The following is a 22591-nucleotide window of genomic DNA, read 5'->3' as shown; positions in this document are numbered from 1 at the left end:
CTCTTAAGCATCAGTCACCAGTTGTTCTAACTAAATCTTCCTACCATTGCTAGTATTACTTTTTGTGATTCCTTTCACAGATTATCTCTTAAGCATTAGTCACCAATTGTTCTAATTGCATCTACCTGCTATCGCTAGTGTCACTTTTTGAGATTCCTCTCATGGATTATCTCTTAAGTGTTAGTCACTAGTTGTTCTAACTATCTCTGCCTACTGTTACTTTTTGAGATTCCTCTCATAGATTATCTCTTAAGCGTCAGTCACCAGTTGTTGTAACTACATCTACCTATTGTTGCTCATGTCACTTTTTGAGATTCCTCTCATGGAAGATCTCTCTTGAGTCAGTCACCAGTTGTTCTAACTATGTCTATCTACTATCCCTCAATTCCAACCAAGGTTCTTCTTACTAAACATTCCTCTTTGACTTCAATCACTAGTTGTTCTAACTGTGTCTATCTACTATTATTACCCTACTAAAGAGATTTCTTTCAAACATGTTTTGAACATTGACACTTGACATCAATCCTATAACACTAGAAATTGAACTCAGAATGATGAATTTATTTGGAATATGTTGAGCTTTTCTTTGTTTGTTTTGGTTTTAGTTGTATCATGTCTCTTTGAGAAACTTGATGATGTCACTTTTTACTAGAGAAGTGAGGACTAGGGGCATGATATTTTCTTTGCTTTCTATTTATGGTTTAGTTCCAATTATCTGAAACACACATATAAATGGGGTGTCCACTATAAGAGCCTCCATCTCATATTGGATGGCCGTGTGTACCTCAACTCCTCTTATATGGATAAATCAATGAGTTTGGTTCTTCTCCTTTCTTGTTGGAGTGAATTCTTCATGATATATTAAATATTGGTACTCATCTTACTAAATGAACATACAGGTCACTGCAAGTACATACAAAAAACTTATGTCTCAAGTCACAAAAGCAAGGGCCATTATGGACAAACTAAATACTAATTCCTTAGCATAAGAAGGATCTCCAATGTGTCTAGTGTGTCTGCATGCAAGAAACATTCTAGTCATCCTAGAATTTATGCTCTAATGCTTATGTTATCTTGCTACATTAAAAGGGAAAAATGTTCTAGTCATTCAAGCTTCTTATGCCTTGAATACTTACATTTAATCCCAAGAAAACTAGAACATATGACCTATTCATATTTCCATGATTACAATGTTAGTGGGGATTGTATGATCTATGGGGTTTTGCTATATGCTTAGTGATGAAATTTTTTGAAGCTTGGAAACCAGACCTAGGGTTACATCTAATTTAAGGTTGCATCTATCATACATATTCAGCTCACATAAGTTTGATCAATGATTTACTTGCATCCTTTGTGATGAGAAATTGTCAACTTCTTTAAAAGTATAATGTTTCTTCATGACTGCACAAGCGTTCAGTCTTTGATGTGTCCTATCAATCTTCATGGGATACCTATCACTTACAATGAAAACATAACACTACATGAGATGTTAGTTCATTCACATTTTGAATTTTATACATAATTTCATAATCCATCTCATCTACAGTAAAATCATATATTAAATCAAGTTGACATTCATACATCACATCATAATTGCATTTATAATCATCTCATGTACAACAAACTATGAGGACAAAAAGTGACACATGTGATGGTACTCAAATAAAAATCTCATATGTATGTCAAGAGTGTACATCTAGGGAAAAAATGAACAATACTTGAGTGCTGCCAATATCAAAAATGGTGTAAAATGGTGCTAGCACACCAATGGATACAAAGCCAAATCAAAATCAAAGAAAATCACACTAACTCTCTCCTACTCCCTCAACTCCTAGAGGAGGAGGAGGAGGCAATAGAGGAGACATATTCGGCCTAGCTATAGGGTGTGCACCTCCTAACTCTCGAGCATACTGAGAAAATTGAGGCACCTTCTTAGCCTCATCTAGCATGATTGCTACAGATGCCAAAAAATAATAGGCCACTCGAGCTACCTATAGCTAGATCTCATCTTACTACTACTTTGATCTCCTCTTGGTAATCTCTAGCTGCTCTCATAGCTCACAAATCTCATGGTCCCACTTAGTTATCTGGGTATCCCTAATAGCTACCTAAACTTGTGGCTCTCCTAATTGTTGAGAAGCCTATCATATCCACTCTTTGGCCCTCCTCAAAGCATCTTGAGTCCCTACAGTAGGCTGGTCTTGTATCTCCTCATCTAACTCAACCTATTGCTTAGCTAGCTACTACTCCTCTATGGGGGATCTCTACTACCAACTCTGATCTAACCCACTACCACCTACACCTACCTATCTGTCGAGGTGGGATCTATACTTGTCAAATCTGATGTCTCACCTATTGTGTTCCCTATGGTGGTTGTTGATGTAGCTATTGGGCACATGTTGTAGTGGTGTCTATGGTGGTCCTTGTGGTCTAGGAGCTACCATCCCCACTAGATCTATAAAGAATGGGAAGGGATGGCTTGCAAAATATGCTTGGTAAGATGAAAAGTAAGTAGTCCCATTGTGTCACAATAAATTTGCACACATCTATCATGGATCTCCTTGGATCCAACTTCTATGATCACCCATGGCTCAAATCTCTCACCAGTCGTGCATACAAGCAGTACTCCTGGGAGATGTCCCGAGGGTGCCCACACTGATGCCACATGCGAGTAAGTGGAAATCTCTACACTATCTATACAAAACAACCTGTCAACAGTAATGATGCAAACATATAACTCAGCTCCCCGGGAGAATCATCCTAGTCCTCAGTCTCTCTCTAAGACCACCATACTATGGACACTAGGTCATCAAGACATGCTCTCCACTGCTCAGTCTTCCCCAGAGTTGTTTGGGTAAGCTAGCCTCTGCACCTACAAATATAGGGCTCCATCAGCTGCCTCTCATCCTTGTCATCTTGATCTTCGCATCATACTTAAAATTTCTTTGAATCGAATGATGCAATACCCCAAAATTGGCACATTTCCATATCAACCAACTTTGGTTTATTCAACTATTCCTATGACCTATTTCACTAGGCAATTCTAATTTTAATAATTGCTACTTGAACTAGGTGTCAAATGCAGAAAACCTTAATCTGCATTAATCTCACTATTTATTTAATTCCTAAGTATCAACTCAAATTAGCTACATAAAATTATTGATTTAATTTAATTTAATTATAAGTGTTCTACTTTAATTAAATTAAAATGACCTCTTTAAGATAATGTACAAAGGAATTAAATACATTTAATTTAATAAGATATCTCCTCTTTTTAATTATTGAATTTAATTATTCATTTAATTAAAGTTATCCACTTATGAGGTCATATTCTATTTTATTAAATTAAATATTCTAGAAAAGGGATTTAACTCCTTTTATCATTAAAAAAGGACCCAGTTAATTCCTTTTATCACTCAAAAGGCAGTCAGTTAACTCCTTTTATCACTCAAAGGAAACTAGTTAACTCCTTTTTCATGAAGAAGTTTCCTTTATGACTGTCTCTCCTCTTTAATCTTGATATTCCATTCTAGTTAATCTTGATCATTGATCATATCTTGGATTCTATACAAGAAGCTCTCCATTCCTCATTACAGAGAGGAGAATTTTGGAATTTGCATCAAACTTATGTTGGAATTCTTGCTCATCTTGCTCACATTGTCATAGCTTTATTTCTTACATTGTAATATCATTTAAATTTTAAATATGCATCTATTTATCATATTATTCTCTTTCATTTCTTATCTTAATTGTATTCCATCTAGAGTAATTTCACTCTCATTTAGCCAAAATCCTACTTTCTAGAGGTTTGGTTGTCTGCTTCTTATTCTAAGAGAAAATGCATAATCCTTCTAGTTAGAAGTCAATAGGTCAATTTGTCAAACTATCTCAGATGAACAATTCAATGTTCATTCTGGGATGGTTTCACATATAATGACCATGTTGGAGTGTATGTGACTCATGCGAGGAAGTAAAATTTCATGTGAGAATCTAGTGCTAATTGCAAAATTAAAAGTTGTAATTTTGATGTTTTTCTTGCAATTTTGCAATTTTGTTCATCTGTCGAATAAAGAATGATCATTTGCATATTATACTTGTTCATGTATGTAGGTTACCTTTGATGATATTGGATTCTAATCCCATTACGCACCATGTGGAACTTTGTTGCAAAGCCTTAGTGATGCTGATATAGCACATATAGATAGACTAGGTTTGTCAGATCTATGTCAAATTCCACCAGGGTTGGTGAATCACGACCTACTTACAACACTAGTGGAGCATTTTCATTCAAAGATGAACACATTCCACTTGCCATAGGGAGAGATGATAGTCACTCCTGAGGACATATACAGGATCCTTCACATACACTTTCATGGGCTGAGAGTGGCGTATGATATAGGTTTGAAAGTAGGCACTTTAGGCCATATTCCATCAGGACTTGATCATAGGCAAAGCAATCAAATGGGATGAGCTCATGCATACCTATGGGCATACTCATTGGTTGGAATCAATTTTGGGGATTTTTATTAGTTGTTTCTTGATGCTTGATAGAGGCTAGCATGGGTTTGAGTGTGGATGGGGCAAGATGCTTCACATGATGCTAGAGACCCCAGAGAGATACTAGTGGGCATAGTGCATGCTTGCACATATGTACCATGAGATGCACAAGATAGTGTATCATGAGTGAAAGAGCATGGTTTCTAGGGTTTATGTTCTTTAGATCTAGGCATGGAAGCATCTATCCATTATGAGACCCATTTTTGAAGATGAAAGGCAGTCAATGGAGCCCTATATTTGTAGGTACAGAGGCCAGCTTACCCAAATAGCTCTGGGGAAGACTGAGCAGTGGAGGGAATGTTTTGATGACCTAGTGTCCATAGTATGTGGCCTTGGAGAGAGAAGTAGGACTAGGATGATGCTCCTCGGGAGCTGAGTTATATGTTTGCATCACGACCACTGATAGGTTATTCTATACAGATAGTGGAGATATTTCCACTTACTCATGTGTGGGGTTAGTATGGGCACCCTCAAAACATCTCCCAAGAGTAATGCTTTTATGCATTACTGGCAAGAGATTTGAGTCATGTGTGTCATAGAGGTTAGATCCAAGGATATCCATGATAGATGTGCACAACTTGGTTGCAACACAGTGGGACTACTTGACAACAATGGCAGATGGAGGGATGAAATTGGCTTACTAGGCATATTTTGTGAGCCATCCCTTCTCATGCTTTATAGATTCAGTGGTGATGGCAACTCTGTTAGCATGAATGCTGATGCTATGAGAAAACATTGTAGAATAGTGTTATGATTATGTTTTTCATTGATGATAACATAGTAAAATTGATAGAGCAACAGATCAAGATTTGTGTATTGAGGACATCACATTAAGTATCTACCCATGCATAGTTAACAACATATATTACAACATGTATTTGACATGTGGTCAAGTGTGCAGAACTTGAATTAATAGCGTACAGAAGATATTGATGATTTATTGAGAACTGTAGTAAAAAAAAGTATTAGGAAAATAGTTTCTATTGTATGATCAATATAACATATTGTACTTGGAATGAAGGGTTGCAAAATTAATTGGAGGAAGTACACTAACCAATAATGACATCAGCAAGTGCGTAGGTATGAAATTCGCATGTGTGAAATTTTGGAAACAACTATGAGCCAATAGAAATAATTAAATGTGTATGTCATTTAATTAAATATGGAGCTGACTCTAATGAATGTTAAGTTTATGGAGCTAAATCCAATGATTAATAATTTAGTATGGTATAAAGAGTTCTAGAGGATATATGTGTGATCATGAAGTAGAGAAGACTTGCAAATTGTGAAGTAGAAGAGTAGAATAATCTACTAGCATGTGTAAGTGACCTTAAGGGTTACTAATGAGTTCCAGATCTATTTGCATGATTTGAAGGTGAAGGATTTTGATGTACTAGACAAAGGAAAAGGAAAGAGATTGTTCCACGTCTATTATTTTGAAAGGAATAGTATCAAGATCAATTGGATAGTGGGTTAGTTGATTTGATCTTGAAGCTATTTGGATAGTGGGTTTAGCTACCTTCTTCAATTCCTAACAAGGATTCAAAGTCTCCTAATAGGGATTCTTTGTACTAAGCATTGTAATAGACTCCTCACAGGGTCTATCCTCTAACAAGGAATATTTAGATTAGTACATTATTTTGTGGGCATCATTCCCACTAGGGTTTTCCCTTTGATCAAAGGTTTCATATCTGGTGTATGTGTGTATGTACATTTCTTTATGATTGTTGTTTACTTTGGTTAATAAAGTAAGAATTTTTTAAGTTTGATACATAACTCATTCAACCTCCCCCCCCCCCCCGCCTCTTAGTTATATTGGTGAGCTATTACTTCTAACAATTGGTATCAGAGCATCAAGTCCTTGAAAGAAAGTTTTAAAAACTTTGGGAGATCCATGGTGAATGTGTTCAGAAAGGAAAGTACTAGGTTTGATGGAACAAACTATGATAGCAAAAAGGATAAGTTGAAGACTCATCTCTTGTGCATGGGTCTAGGATATTGACTTGTGATCAAGAGATCCAAAAAAATTATAGAAGAAGACAATCCTAAAACTTGCACTGAAGAATAGAGAGAAGTATTTATGTGGAACATAAGGCCAAGACAAGAAATACTATCAAAATTACCTAAAAGTGAGTACAATCAGGTAAAACTACTTAAAACATCTCATGAAATTTGGAAAACTTTAGAAACTAATTATGAAGGTGATACACATGCAAAAAGAGTTAGATTACAAAATTTGTATTGCACATTTCAAGATGCTAGAACGATGGAAGATGAATCTATGAGAAGCTATGTTGGAAGAATATTTGAGATTGTTGCAGGAATCACATCTCTTGATGGAAAGAAATCTAACGATGAAGTGATATGGAAGATCTTAAAAAGTCTAACACCACCTTTTAAATTAGTAGCACAAATGATTCAACAGATGATACCTTGCACTACTAATTTCACCAAAGAGACATTGCTTGGTAGATTGGAAGCTGTAGAATTTGATCTGAAACAGTCTAGAGAATTGGCAAAAGTTGAGACAACATTTAGTGCATTAAACATCAAACCTAGTTTAGCAAGAAGCACAAAAACACAGGGAGACATTGCTAGTAGTAGAAAATCCATTGAAGAAAAGATACAAGAAGGAGTGGCTCTTCATGTGGAAAGAGAAAAAGATGGTAAGAATATCTTAAATGTTGGACTTGTAATGAATATGGTCATTATGAATCTAAGTGTCCTAAAAGAGAAAGGAAGTTTAAGGGTAGATTCAAGTCTAGAAGATCTAGAAATTCTTTATATGCTAATGAAGAAGAAGATGAAGAAGAATCTGATCAAAGAAAAAGTGAAGATGAATTAAGATTTGTAGCTATAAAAGAGTATGATCTTGATAGAGAAATCAGAGAAGAAACTGCACTAATTTTAGAAGTTGAAAAGAAATATTGGATCATTGATAGTGGTTGTTTACATCACATGACTGGTGATATGAGCAAGTTTGTCAAATTTAGAAGCTATGATATAGGAATTGTCAGAGTAGGGAATAATGCATCCTATCATATTACAAGAATTGGATCTATAACACTTGATGGTAAAACATATACTGATGATGTTTATTTTGTTGATGGACTTGAGCATAACTTGTTGAGTGTTGGACAACTTATGGACAAAGGCTATCAATTGAAATTTGGTAATGATACATGCATTATCAAGAACAAGGAAGAAAAACTACTTGGTACTAGCACAAAAACTAGAGGTAATGTATTTTAGTTAAACTCCACTAAAATAACATGTTTAGTAGCAAGGATTGACAATAGTTGGTTATGGCACAAAAGATTTTGTCACATTAACTTCGATAACATTGTGAAGGCTAGTAATACAATTGCTTTGAGAGATTTGCCCAAAATATCTAAGCCCACTGACACTATTTGTAAGGAATGCATTTTGGCTAAGCAAATAAGAGTCTCATTTTCTAGCAAGTAGTTTTCTACTACAGAAAAGCTAGAACTCGTACATACAGATCTAAGTGGTCCTACAAGAACAAGAGGATTCTATGGAGAAATGTACTTTATGATTTTTGTTGATGATTTCACTAGAATGATGTGGGTAGCTTTTCTTATAGGAAAAATTAGAAGCATTTGAAAAATTCAAGATATTTAAGAACAAGGTTGAAAATGAATATGGAGTTAAGATCAAAAGCTTAAGATCAGACAGAGGAGGAGAATTCACCATTAGAGAATTCAATATCTATTGTGAAAATGGTATCAAGAGATAACTATCCTCACCCCATACACCTGAGTAGAATGAGATTTCTAAAAGAGGAAACAAATCAATTGCTAAAGTAGCAAGAGCTATGTTATTTGAGAATGATGTACCAAAGACCTTTTGGAGAGAACTAGTCAATACAATAGTATACACACTGAGTAGAGTGTAGATTAGGAAAGTTGTGAACACAACTCCCTATGAATTATGGTTTGGTCACTCACCATTAGTCAGGTACTTCAAGATATTTGGAAGAAAATATTACATCAGAACAGATGATGATATTGGTAAATTTGATCCAAGGAGTGATGAAGGTATGTTTCTTGGTTATTCATTGAAAAGTAAAGCTTACAAATGTTTCAACTATAGAACAAAAACTATAGTAGAGTGCGTAAATGTTAAAGTTGATGAAAATTTTGGTACCAAGGAAAAGATAATGGACTATAACTCTAATGGAGATGATTACTTTGAAAAGGTTGAGAGAGTAATGTGTTATTTTTCAAGACTAACAATGACTTGCAGAATAATGTGCAAATTGAAGATGTGAGAGAAGAATAGAGCACAATATCTAAGATAAGAGTTGAAGTAGCAACTTCTACTCCAAATAAGAACCTGATAAGAAATCATCTTGTAGATCAAATAATAGGAAGTAAAGGAAAAGGGGTAATGATAAGGAGCATAATTAATGAAGAACTATGTCTGATATCTCAAGTAGAACCAAGAAGCATAGATGAAGCAATCAAAGATAATTACTAGAAAGAAGTAATGAAGGAAGAAATCTAGCAGATAATTAAAAATAACACATGGGAATTAGTTCCTAGACCCAAGGACAAAGATGTGATTGGCACTAAATGGGTATTCAGAAATAAAATGAATGAATAAGGAGAAGTGATAAGAAACAAGGCAAGACTTGTGTGCAAAGGCTACTCTCAGCAAGAAGGAATTGATTATGAAGAAACATATGCACCTGTAGCAAGAATGGAAGTAGTCAAAATTTTCTTGGCATATGCAACAAATAATAATTTTAAGGTATATTAGATGGATTTTAAGTCAGCATTCTTAAATAGAGAACTTGAAGAAGAAGTCTACATTGAGCAACTAGAGGGTTTTCCTTTAATAGAAGAAAAAGATATAGTTTGCAGACTAAAGAGAGCATTGTATGGATTAAAACAAGCACCAAGAACTTGGTATGAAAGATTGGATAGACACTTGGAAAAGCTTGGATTTACTAAAGCCAGTAACAAATTCTCAGTAGATATCTTTATTTCTCAAATCAAGTATTTAAAATATTTACTGAAAAGATTTGGTTTAGAAAGTTGTAAACTTGTTGGACCTCCTATGGTAACTTGTCATAAATTATCTTGCAAAGATGAGACACCTACTATTGAACAAAACAAGTATAGATCTATGATTGGAGGATTGCAGTATCTGACTCATAGTAGACTAGATATAACCAATGCAGTTGGAATTGTGGCAAGATTTCAAGTTGATCTTAAGGAATATCACTATGCAGTGGTGAAAAAAAAATTCAAATATCTAAAAGGAACATTAGATTATGATATTTGGTATGACAGAAATAGTGACTTTACTTTTTGTACCTATACAGATGTTGATTGGGTAGGAGACAGGGATGATAGTAAAAGCACTAGTAGAGGAGCATTTTTCCTTGGAGGAAGATTAGTTTCTTGGTTCAACAAGAAGCAATATTGTACCTCCCAAAGTACTGTAGAGGCAAAGTATGCTGTAACAACAAACAACTATAATCAAGTCATATGGATGAAGTAAATGATGAAGGATATTGGAAGCACATTCATAGAACCTATTATCATTTACTATGATAACAAAAGTACAGTCAACATGTCTAAGAATCCTATTTTGTTTTCTAAGACTAAGCACATTGCTATAAAATATCATGTGCTAAAAGAAAAAGTTGTAGAGAAAGAAATCAAATTGGAATACATCAGAACTAAGGAACAAATTGCAGAAATTTTCACAAAGGCCTTACCAAAGGATACATTTGAGTACCTGAGAGGTATGCTTGAGGTTATGCCCCTACCTAGCTTAGAGTAAAATATGCAGAGGTGCATCAGTCTAGGGTACACAACACCATTGTTAGATTGGACTGAATGTTGATGCTTCCTCAATGGGGGAGTATCTATGATGAATAGAGTTATTCAAGGACTCTTTGTAATAGGTACTTAGTATACAAAAATATGTTTAGATACTTGTGTTGTTATGAAAAGATTGTAAAGCAACAAACTTGCTTGTGGTTGTGCTAATAGGTTGTTATATGTTCTATTCTTGTACTACCTTTTACATTGATGTCAATGGCAGAGAGAGAGTGATATGAAAAACATTAGAATGAGAGAGAGTGATATGAAACACATTAGAAAGAACTTGCACTATGGGAGAGTAGTTTTGAAGGACTTACATGAAGCAAGATTTGATTGATGAATAAAACTTATTGGTATTCTTGGAACTAGATGTTTTTCATCTATGTTGCCATCAATGCCAAAGGGGGAGATTGTTAGCATGAATGCTGATGCTATGAGAAAACATCACATAATAGTGTTATGACTGTGTTTGTCATTGATGACAACATAGTAAAATTGACAGAGCAATAGACCGAGATTTATGTATTGAGGACATCACATTATGTATATACCCCCATGTGCAGCTAACACCATATACTACAACATGTATTTGACATGTGGTCAAGTGTGTAGAACCTAAATTGACAGTGTATGAAAGATATTGATGATTTACTGAGAACTGTAAGAAAACAAAGTATTGGAAAAATTATTTCTGTTGTATGATCAATATACATATTATGCTTGGAATGAAGGGTTATGTAGTTAACTATAGGAAGTACACTGACCACTAATGACATCAAAAAGTGTGCAGGTACGAAAGTCATACGTGTGGAAGTTTGGAAACAATTGTGAGCCGACAATATTAATTAAATGTGTATTTCATTTAATTAAATATGGAGCTAACTCTAATTAATGTTAAGTTTATGGAGCCAACTCTAATGATTAATAATTGAGTATGGTTTAAAGGAAAGATGTTTTTCAAATTCTAGAGGATATATATGTGATCATGAAGTAGAGAAGTCTTGCGAATTGTGAAGTAGAAGAGTAGAATAATCTGCTAACACGTGTAAGTGACCATAAGGGTTACTAATGAGTTCCAGATTTGTTTGCATGATCTAAAGGTGAAGGATTCCAACATACTAGACAAAGGAAAAGGAAAGAGATTTTTACACATCTATTATTCTGAAAGGAATAGTTCTAAGATCAATTGGACAGTGGGTTCGTTGATCTAATCCTAAAGTTGTTTGGACAGTAGATTCAGCTCCCTTCTTCAACTCCTAATAGGGTTGGAATCTCCTAACAGGGGTTCAAAGTCTCCTAATAGGGACTCTTTGTACTAAGCATTGTAACAAACTCCTAACAAGGTGTATCCTCTAACAAGGAATATTTAAATTAGTACATTATTCTATGGGCATCATTCCCACTGGGGTTTTCCCTTTGATCAAGGGTTTCCCTAGTCAATATATCTGATGTATGTTAGTATGCACATTTCTTTATGATTTTTGTTTAGTTTGGTTGATAAAGTAAGAATCATTTAAGTTTGATACATAATGGATTCACCCCCCCTCTCAGTTATATTGGTGAACGAGTACTTCTAACAAGCTCCTGGACCACAGGGACCACCATAGGTACCACTACAATAGGTGCCATAGTAGCCACTATAGGGACTAGAATAGGTGAGACACTAGATCTGACAGGTGTAGATCCCACCTTGAAACATGGGTATAGATCTAGGTGCAAGTTCTAGTGGGTTAGGTCAGAGTTGATGGTAGAGACCCTACACAGAGGAGCAACAACTAGGCAAGCAATAGGCCAAGTTAGATGAGGAGATGTAGGACCAACCTACTACAGGGACTTAGGATGCTTTGAGGAGGATTAGAGAGTGGATACAACAAGCCTCTCAATACTTAGGAGAGCTACAAATTTAGGTAGCTATTAGGGATACACATATAGATGAGTAGGACTGTGAGATCTACGGGTAGCAAGAGTAGCTAGAGATTGTCGAGCGAAGATCAGAGCAGTAGTAGGATGAGATCTAGCTACAGCTAGCCCGAGTGGCCTATTATTTTGTGACATTTGCAAAAATTGTGCCAAATAATCTATGAGAGGAATCTCAAAAAGTGACACTAGCGACAATAGGCAGATGTAGTTAGAATTTCTATGAAGGTGTAAACCTGGTAAATAGGTGCCTCTTGTTACCAATGCTATATCTTACAGTGCATCTTTAGGCTCATGTACAGTTGCTTTCTTACTTTAGTTTGCTACTTTCACTCATGTATCCATGCATTGAATCTTGTCATAATGTGGGGAAACACCCTATAGTGTCATAGGAATCTCTCATGTCAGTCACCAGTTGTTCTAACTGCGTCTGCCTACTGTCACTAGTTTCACTTTTTGAGATTCCTCTCACAGATTAAGTGTCAGTCACTAGTTGTTCTAATTGCATCTACCTACTGTTGCTAGTGTCACTTTTTGAGAATCCTCTCATGGATTATCTCTTAAGTGTTAGTCACTAGTTGTTCTAACTACATCTACCTATTGTTTCTCATGTCACTTTTTGAGATTCCTCTCATGGAAGATCTCTCTCATGTCAGTCACTAGTTCTTCTAACTATGTCTATCTACTATCGCTCAATTCCTACCAAGGTTCTTCTTACTAAAGATACCTCTTTGACTTTAGTCACTAGTTGTTCGAACTATTTCTATCTACTATTGTCACCCTACTAAAGAGATTTCTTTCAAACATGTTCTAAACATTGACACTTGACATCAATCCTATAGCACCAGAAATTGAACTCAAAATGATGAATTTATTTGGAATATGTTGAGCTTTTCTTCATTTGTTTTTCTTTTTTCTTTATCATGTCTCTTTGAGCAACTCGATGATGTCACTTTTGACTAGAGAAGCGAGGACTAAGGACATGGTCTTTTCTTTTCTTTCTGTTTATGGTTTAGTTCTAATGATCTAAAATACACATATAAATGAGGTGTCCACTATAAGAGTCTCCATCTCGTATTGGATGACCTTGTGTACGTCAACTCCTCTTATATGGATAAATCAGTGAGGTTGGTTCTTCTTCTTGCTTGCTGGAGTGAACTCATCATGCTATAATATATACTAGTACTCATCCTGCTAAGTGAACATATGGGTCATTGCGAGTACATATAAAAAAATTTAGTCTCAGGTTATGGATGCAAGGGTCATTGCAGATAGACTACTTACTGATTACTTAGCATAAGAAGGATCTCCAATGTGTCTGGTGTGTTTGCATGCAAGAAACATTCTAGTCATCCTAGTGTTTATGCTCTGATGCTTATGTTAACTTGCTACATTACAAGGGATGAATGTTTTGGTAATTCTGGTTTCTTGTGCCTCGAATGCTTACATTTAATCTTTACAAAACAAGAACATATGACCTATTCATATTTCCATGATTGGAGTGTCAGTGGGGATTGTATGATGTATGGGGTTTCACTATATGATCAATGATGAAAATTTTCAAATCTTGATAACTAGACCTAGGGTTGCATCTAGTTTAAGGTTGCATATAGCATAGGACTGCATTACATTTCTTGCTCACATAAGTTTGATCAATGATTTACTTGCATCCTACGTGATGAAGAATTGTCAGCTTCTTTAAAAGTATCATGTTTCTTCATGACTACACAAGCATTTGGTCTTTGGTGTGTCCTATCGATCTTCATGGAATATGTATCACTTACAACAAAAATGGAACACTACATGAGATATTAGTTCATTTATATTTTGCATTTCTTACATAATTTCATAATCCATCTCATCTACACTACATTCATATATTAAATCAAGTTGGAATTCATACATCACATCATAATTGCATTCATAATTATAAGCATAAACATCTCATGTACAATGAACCATGGAGATAGAAAGTGACACAAGTGATGGTACTCGAATCAAAATCTCATATATATATATATATATATATATATATATATATATATATATATATATATATATATATATATATATATATATATATATATATATATATATATATATATATATATATATATATATATATATCAAGAGTGTACATCCAGGGTAAAAATTAACACTACTCGAGCACTATTGATATCAAAATTGGTGCAAAATGGTGTTGGCACACCAATGGATATAGAGCCAGATCAAAATTACAGAAAATCACACTAACTCTCTCCTGCCACCTCACCTCATAGAGGAGGAGGAGGAGGTGGCAGAGGAAGCATATCTAGCCTAGTTGTAGGGTGTGTACCTCCTGACTCTTAAGTATACTGAGAAAATTGAGGTACCTGCTTAGTCTCATTTGGCACAACTGATGCATATGTGGCAAAATAATAGACCACTTAGGTTACTTGTAGCTAGATCTCATCCTGCTGCTACTCTGATCTCCTCTCAACAATCTCTAGCTTCTCTCACAACTTGTAGATCTCACAATCCCGCTTAGCTATCCGGGTATCCCTAATAGCTATCTAAATCTATAGCTCTCCTAACTGCTAAGAGGCCTATCATATCTACTCTCTAGCCCTCCTCAAAGCATCTTGAGTCCCTACACTAGGTTGGTCCTACATCTTCTCATCTAACTTGGCTTGCTACTCGGTTGGCTATTACTCCTTTGTTTGGGGTCTTTGCCACTGACTTTGACCTAACCCACTACCACTTGCGCCTAGATCTATACCCATTTGTCGAGGTGGGATCTACACCTATCAGATTTGGTGTCTCACTTGTTGTGGTCCCTGTGCTGGCCTCTAATGTGGCTGTTGTGGTACCTATTGTAGTGGTACTTGTGGTGGTCCCTATGGTCCAGGAGCTACCATCTCCAATGGATCTATAAAGTGTGGGTAGGGATGGCTCACAAAATTTTCATGGTAAGCTAACATCATCCCTCCATCTTCCAATGCTAGCAAGTAGTCCCACTATGCCACAATCAAGTTGTGCACATCTATCATGGATCTCTCTGGATCTAACCTCTTTGACCACCCATAACTCAAATATCTTGCTAGTCGTGCATACGAGTAGTACTCTAGGGAGATGTCCTAAGAGCACCCATACTAATGCCACACACAAGTGGAAATCTCTCCACTATTTGTACAAAACAACCTATCAACAGTCGTGACCCAAACATATAACTTAGCTCCCAAGGAGCATCATCACAATCCTTGGTCTCTCTCTAGGGCCACCATACTATGGACACTAGGTCATCAAGATGTGCCCTCCACTGCTCAGTTTTCCCCAGAGTTGTTTGGGTAAGCTAGCTTCTGTACCTACAAATATAGAGCTCTATCAATTGCCTCTCATCCTAAAAAATGGGTCTCATAATGGGTAGATGCTCCATGCCCAAATCTAAAGAACATAGACCCTGGTGGTCATGCTCTTCCACTCATGATACACTATCTCATGCATCTCATGGTACATATGTACAAGCATGCACTGTCCCCACTCGTAACTCTCTAGGGTCTCTAGCATCATCTAGAGCATCTTGCCCCATCCACACTCTAATTCATACTGGCCTCTGTTAGGCATCAAGAAATAGCTAATGAAAATTCCCAAAATTGATGCCAACCTATGAGTAGCCCATAGGTATGCATGAACTCATCCCATGTGATTTCTCTGCCTATGGTCAAGTCCTACTAGAATATGGCCTGAAGTGCCTCTATGCCCACTCTCAGAACTATATCATACACCACTCTCAGCCCATAAAAGGGTATGTAAAGGATCCTATATGTGTCCTTAGGAGTGACTATCATCTCTCCCTGTGGCAAGTGGAATGCGTTCCTCTCTAATTGGAAATGATTTACTAGTATTATAAGTAGGTATTGGTTCACCAACACTAGTGGAATCCAACATAGATATGAAAAACCCAGTCTATCTGCGTATACCATATCAACATCATCAAGGCTCTACAATAGAGCTCCATATGACAGGTAATGGGATTGGAATTTGATATCATCAAAGATAACCTGCATACATGAACAAGTACAATATGCAAACAATTAGTCTCTATTTGATAGTCGAACAAAAAAGCAAAATTGCAACAAAAACATCAAAATTACAACTTTTAATTTTACAATTAGCACCAGATTCTCATGCAAAATTTCACTTCCTCGTGCGAGATTATAGTTCTTTGAGTGAGGATGCAACTCTTCATGTGAGGATTTATTGTAAGTATATTTGAAAAGTGTCCAAAAACTAGGGCTTCACATGCGACATGTGGGTATCTCCCATGCAAGAACACCCACGGCACTGAGCGAAGAAACACAAGGCTAGTGAATCTTCGTGCGAACAGCAATCAACTTCGCATGAGGAGAGACATCCCCATGCAAGAATGGACAAAAAAATTCAAAAAATAATTTAAATAATGCTAAAAATACATTTAAAAGTATGAAAAATTAAATGTGGGAAAAGGTTATCGACTACTCACTGGAGGCCCATAGTCTGTCGATCGGCTGTGTCGTTAGGAGCACTTGAAATGATGTGATGACATAGGGATCACCATTTTACCTTAGAGCTCTCTTCTCTACTAAATACAAAAGTGAAAATTATTTGAAAATGACCTTATGGGCCCTTATATAGGTTTTAAACTAATTTTACAGAGTGCTCCAATTTGCACAAAAATCACCCCTGACTAATTTGGTTGTTCTGAATCCATTGTCAGGATCGAATTTGAAATCTGACACACTTAAATAGCTCAAAATCACATTTTGCATTTTTGAGACTGACATGATTGAACGCTTCTGCAGTCCATTTTTCTGATACTTTGTGAATCTTGAAATCTTTTCAAATTACATTTTCTCCAAATTTTCCAATAAAATATTGGAAAAAGTCAAATTTGATCCAATCTGGTAAAACTTTGGTGAAAATTGATCTTTTGGACCTCAAAATCCCTTTGGATTGACTCCAAATTTTCTTCAAATCATTCATATCTTTTCTCTATTCTTTAGAATCTCATATTTCTTCTATATCTCTTGATATATTGCTCTACATCATATTTCTGGTGTGTCATCTTTTGATTTCACTCCTGAGAGGGGAAGATGATTACATCATTGAATCTAAAATTCAACTCAATCTAAATCTTATTTCCTCATTACTTAGGGCATCTTATCACTTGGGGCATCTCGCTCCCCTCTATCTGGCATCTATGTCATTTATCTTATCTTTTGATTAGTTGATCACATCTTATAACATTTTTGGTCAGAGTTTGATGGATAGGTATCGGAACAATCTAAACCCTAATTCCTATGGATCAAGCCTTATTTTGGGGATGATTTTATGACTCATGATTAGATCTTACTATCTTTTATGGACTAGTATTTAGGTGTTCTATCTAGACTCTAGGGGATTAAGCTTCATTCTGGAGATAATTCCAAATACTTTCTAAGGATTAAGTTTTGATCTGGAGATAATCCCAACTTTTACTGAGAATTAAGCCTCTTTCTGGGGATAATTCTATGAATTGTCTTTAATCTTGTCATCTTTTATAGAATCAAAGAGATGATCAATGGTCAAGATTAACTGGAATGGACAATCAAGATTGAAGAGGAGATCCAGTCATAAAGGAAACTTCATCATAAAAAGGGAGTTAACTGGTTGCCTTTGAGTGATAAAAGGAGTTAACTGACTACCTTTTGAGTGATAAAATGAGTTAACTAGTTCCTTTTTGAGTGATAAAAGGAGTTAACTGCTTCCTTTTTGAGTTGGTTCTCGTGTAGGGATGTCTCTCCTAAGGTGAAGTCAATTACTTCTCCCATGAAGATGGACTAGGCTTGTGTTTCTTTGCCCAATGTAGTGGGTGTTCTTGCATGGGAGATGCCTATGTGTCATGCACAAAGCCCTAATTTTTTGGCACTTTTTGTATGTAGTTCAATTTCTCCTCACACAAAGAGTTTCATCTTCGTCCAAAGATGTGCAATCTCATGCGAGGAAGAAATTTTTTGCATGAGAATCTAGTGCTAATTGCAAAATTAAAAGTTGTAATTTTGATGTTTTCATTGCAATTTTGCATTTTTGTTTGTCTATCAAATAGAGACTGATTATTTGCATATTTTACTTGTTTTTACACAAGTTACCCTTGATGATATTGAACTTTGAATCCATTACCCACCATATGGAGCTCTATTGTAGATCCTCAATGACATTGATATGGTGTATATAGAAAAAATGGGTTTGTCATATCTATGCCAAATTCTACCAATGTTGGTGAATCATGATCTACTTATAGCACTAGTGGAGCCTTTCCATTCAGAGACGAACACATTCCTCTTGCCAAAGGCAGAGATGACATTCACTCTTGAGGAAATATATAGGATCCTTTGCATACCCTTCCATGAGTTGAGAGTGGTGTATGATAGAGTTTTGAGAGTAGGCACAAAGGCACTTCAAGATATTCCAAAAGGACTTGATCATAGGTAGAGTGATCACATGGGACTAGCTCATGCATACCTATGGGAATACTCACAAGTTAGCATTAGTTTTGGGGATTTTCATTAGCTATTTCTTGACGCCTGACAGAGGCTAGCATAGATTAGAGTGTGGATGGGGCAAGATGCTCTAGATGATGCTAGAGACCTTGAAGAGCCATGAGTGGGGATAGTGCATGCTTGCACATATGTACCATGAGATGCACAAGATAGTGTATCATGAGTGGAAGAGCATGGCAGCTAGGGTCTATGTGGGTCTATGTTCCCCATATTTGCACAATGGAGCATCTGCACATTATGAGACCCATTTTTGAGGATGAGAAGCAGTTGATGGAGCCTTATATTTGTAGGTATAGAGGCTAGCTTATCCAGATAGCTCTGGGGAAGACTGAACAATGGAGGGCATGTCTTGGTGACCTCATGTCTATAGTATGGTGGCCCTAGAGAGAGACTGAGGACTGGGATGGTGCTCCTCAAGAGCTAAGTTATATGTTTACATCATGACCACTAATAGGTCATTCTATATAGATAGTGGAGATATTTATACTTACTTGCATGTGGTGTTAGTATGAGTGCCCTCAGGACATCTCCCAAGAGTACTACTCGTATGCATGACTAGCAAGAGATTTTAGTCATTTGTGGTCATAGAGGTTGGATCCAGGGATATACATGATAGATGTGAGAAATTTAGTTGTGACACACTGGGACTACTTGCCAGTAGTGGTATATGGAGGGATGAAATTGGCTTACCAGGCATATTTTGTGAGCCATCCCTTCCCACACTTTATAAATCCAATGGGGATAATAGCTCATGGACCACAGGGACCACCATAGGTACCACTACATCAGGAGCCATAGTAGCCACATTAGCAGCCACCATAGCAGGTGAGACATCAGATCTAATAGGTGTAGATCCCATCACAAAACATGGGTATAGATCTAGGTGTAGGTGGTAGTGGGTTAGGTCAAAGTCAGTGGCAAAGACCGAGCACACAGGAGAAATAGCCACCCAAGTAGCAGGCCTAGTTAGATGAGGAGATGTAGGACCAGCCTATGGTAGGGACTCAAGATGCTTTGAGGAGGGCTAGAGAGAAAATACAACAAGCCTCTTGGTAGTTAGGAGAGCTACAAATTTAGGTAGCTATTAGGGATACCTAGATAGATGAGTGGGACTATGAGATTTGCAAGCTGCGAGAGTAGCTAGAGATTGCCAGGAGGAGATCAAAGTAGTAGTAGGATGAGATCCAGCTATGAGTAGCTTGAGTGGCCTATTATTTTGTGGCATATGTAGTAGTCATGCCAGATGAGGCTTAGTAGGTGCCAAAATTTTTTGAGTATGCTTGAGAGTCAGGATGTATGTGCCTTGCAGCTAGGCCATATATGCATCCTCCACCACCACCTCCTCCTCCTCTATGAGGTGAGGGGGTAGGAGAGTAGTGTGATTTTCTCTAATTTTGATCTAGCTCTTTATCCATCGGTGTGCCAACACCACTTTTGATATCGACAATAGTCAAGTAGTATTCATTTTTGCCATAGATGTACACTCTTGATATATATATGAGATTTTGATTCAAGTACCATCATATATGTCACTTTTCATCTCCATAGTTTTTTGTACATGAGATGTTTATGTTTATGATTATGAATGCAATTATAATGTGATGATGTATGAGAGCTAACTTGATTTAATATATGAATGTAGTGTAGATGAGATGGATTATGAAATTATGTATGAAATACAAACTGTGAATGAATTAACATCTCATGTAGTGTTTTGTTTTTGTTGTAAGTGACAGGTATCTCATGAAGATTGATAGGACACACCAAAGACTAAACACTTGTGTAGTCGTCAAGAAACATGATACTTTTGAAGAAGCCAACTATTCCTCATCATGAAGGATGTGAGTAAAAGTAATGCAACCCTATGCTAGATGTAACCTTAAACTAGATGCAACCTTAGGTTCGGTTACCAAGCTTCAAAAAAATTCATCACTGAGCATATAGCAAAACCCCATACGTCATACAATTCCCACTGACATTGCAATCATGGAAATATGAATAGGACATATGTTCTAGTTTCATTAGGATTAAATGTAAGTGTTCAAGACACAAGAAGCTAGAATGACCAAAATATTTGTCCCTTTTAATGTAGCAAGTTAACATAAGCATCAGAGCATAAATGCTAGGATGACCAGAATGTTTCTTGTGTGCAAACACATAGACACACAAGAGATCCTTCTTATGCTAAGTAATTAGTAAGTAGTATGTCCTTAATGACCCTTGCATCCATAACCTGAGATAGAAGTTTTTCATATGTACTCACAATGACCTATATGTTCACTTAGTAGGACGAGTACGCATGAAGAGTTCACTCCAAAGAGAAAGGAGAAAAGCCAACTTCACTAATTTATCCATATAAGAGGAGTCAAGGTACACACATCCATCCAATATGAGATGGAGGCTCTTATAGTGGACACCCCATTTATATATGTGTTTTAGATTATTAGAACTAAACCATAAACAAAAATCAAAGAAAAGATCATGTCCCTAGCCCTTGCTTCTCTAGTTGAAAGTGACATCATCAAGTTTCTCAAAGAGACATGATAAAGAAAAAAGAAAAACAAAAAAAGAAAATCTCAACATATTCCAAATAAATTCATTATTTTGAGTTTAATTTCTAGTGTTATAGGATTGATGTCAAGTGTCAATGTTTAGAGCATGTTTGAAAGAAATCTCTTCAATAGGGTGACAATAGTAGATAGACATAGTTAGAATAATTGGTGACTAAAGTCAAAGAGAAAACTTTAGTAAGAAGAACCTTGGTAGAAACTAAGTGATAGCAGATAGATACAGTTAGAATAACTTGTGACTAACATGAGAGAGATCTTCCATGAGAGGAATCTCAAAAAGTGACATGAGGGACAGTGGGCAGATGTAGTTAGAACAATTGGTGACTGACACTTAGAGATAATCCATGAGAGAAATCTCAAAAAGTAACACTAGTGATAGTAGGTAGACATAGTTAGAACAATTGGTGACTGATGCTTAAGAGATAATCTATGAGAGGAATCTCAAAAAGTGACACTAGCAATAGTAGGCAGACATAGCTAGAACAATTAGTGACTGAAACTTAACAATTAATCTATGAGAGGAATCTCAAAAAGTGACACTAACAAAAATAGGTAGACATAGTTAGAACAACTAGTGACTGATGCTTAAGAGATAATCTATGAGAGGAATCTCAAAAAGTGACACTAGTGATAGTAGGCAAATGCAGTTAGAACAACTGGTGATTGACGCTTAAGAGATAATTTGTGAGAGGAATCTCAAAAAGTGACACTAGCGATAGTAGGCAAATGCAGTTAGAACAACTGGTGATTGACACTTAAGAGGTAATCTATGAGAGGAATCTCAAAAATTGACACTAGTGATAGTAGGAAGATGTAGTTAGAACAACTAGTGATTGACACTTAAGAGACAATCCGTGAGAGGAATCTCAAAAAGTGACAGTAGCGACAGTAGGCAGACATAGTTAGAACAATGATTGACACTTAAGAGATAATTTGGGAGAGGAATCTCAAAAAGTGACATTAGTGATAGTAGGCAGATGTAGTTAGAACAACTGGTGATTGATGCTTAAGAGATAATCTATGAGAGGAATCTCAAAAAGTGACACTAGTGACAATAGGCAGATGTAGTTAGAGAAATTGGTGACTGATGCTTAAGAGATAATCTGAGAGAGGAATCTCAAAAAGTGACACT

Source organism: Cupressus sempervirens, chromosome 2, assembly GCF_028749045.1.
Source record: "Cupressus sempervirens isolate cs-2001-9-10 chromosome 2, ASM2874904v1, whole genome shotgun sequence".
NCBI classification, from domain to species: domain Eukaryota; kingdom Viridiplantae; phylum Streptophyta; class Pinopsida; order Cupressales; family Cupressaceae; genus Cupressus; species Cupressus sempervirens.
This window is presented reverse-complemented; position numbering follows the sequence as displayed.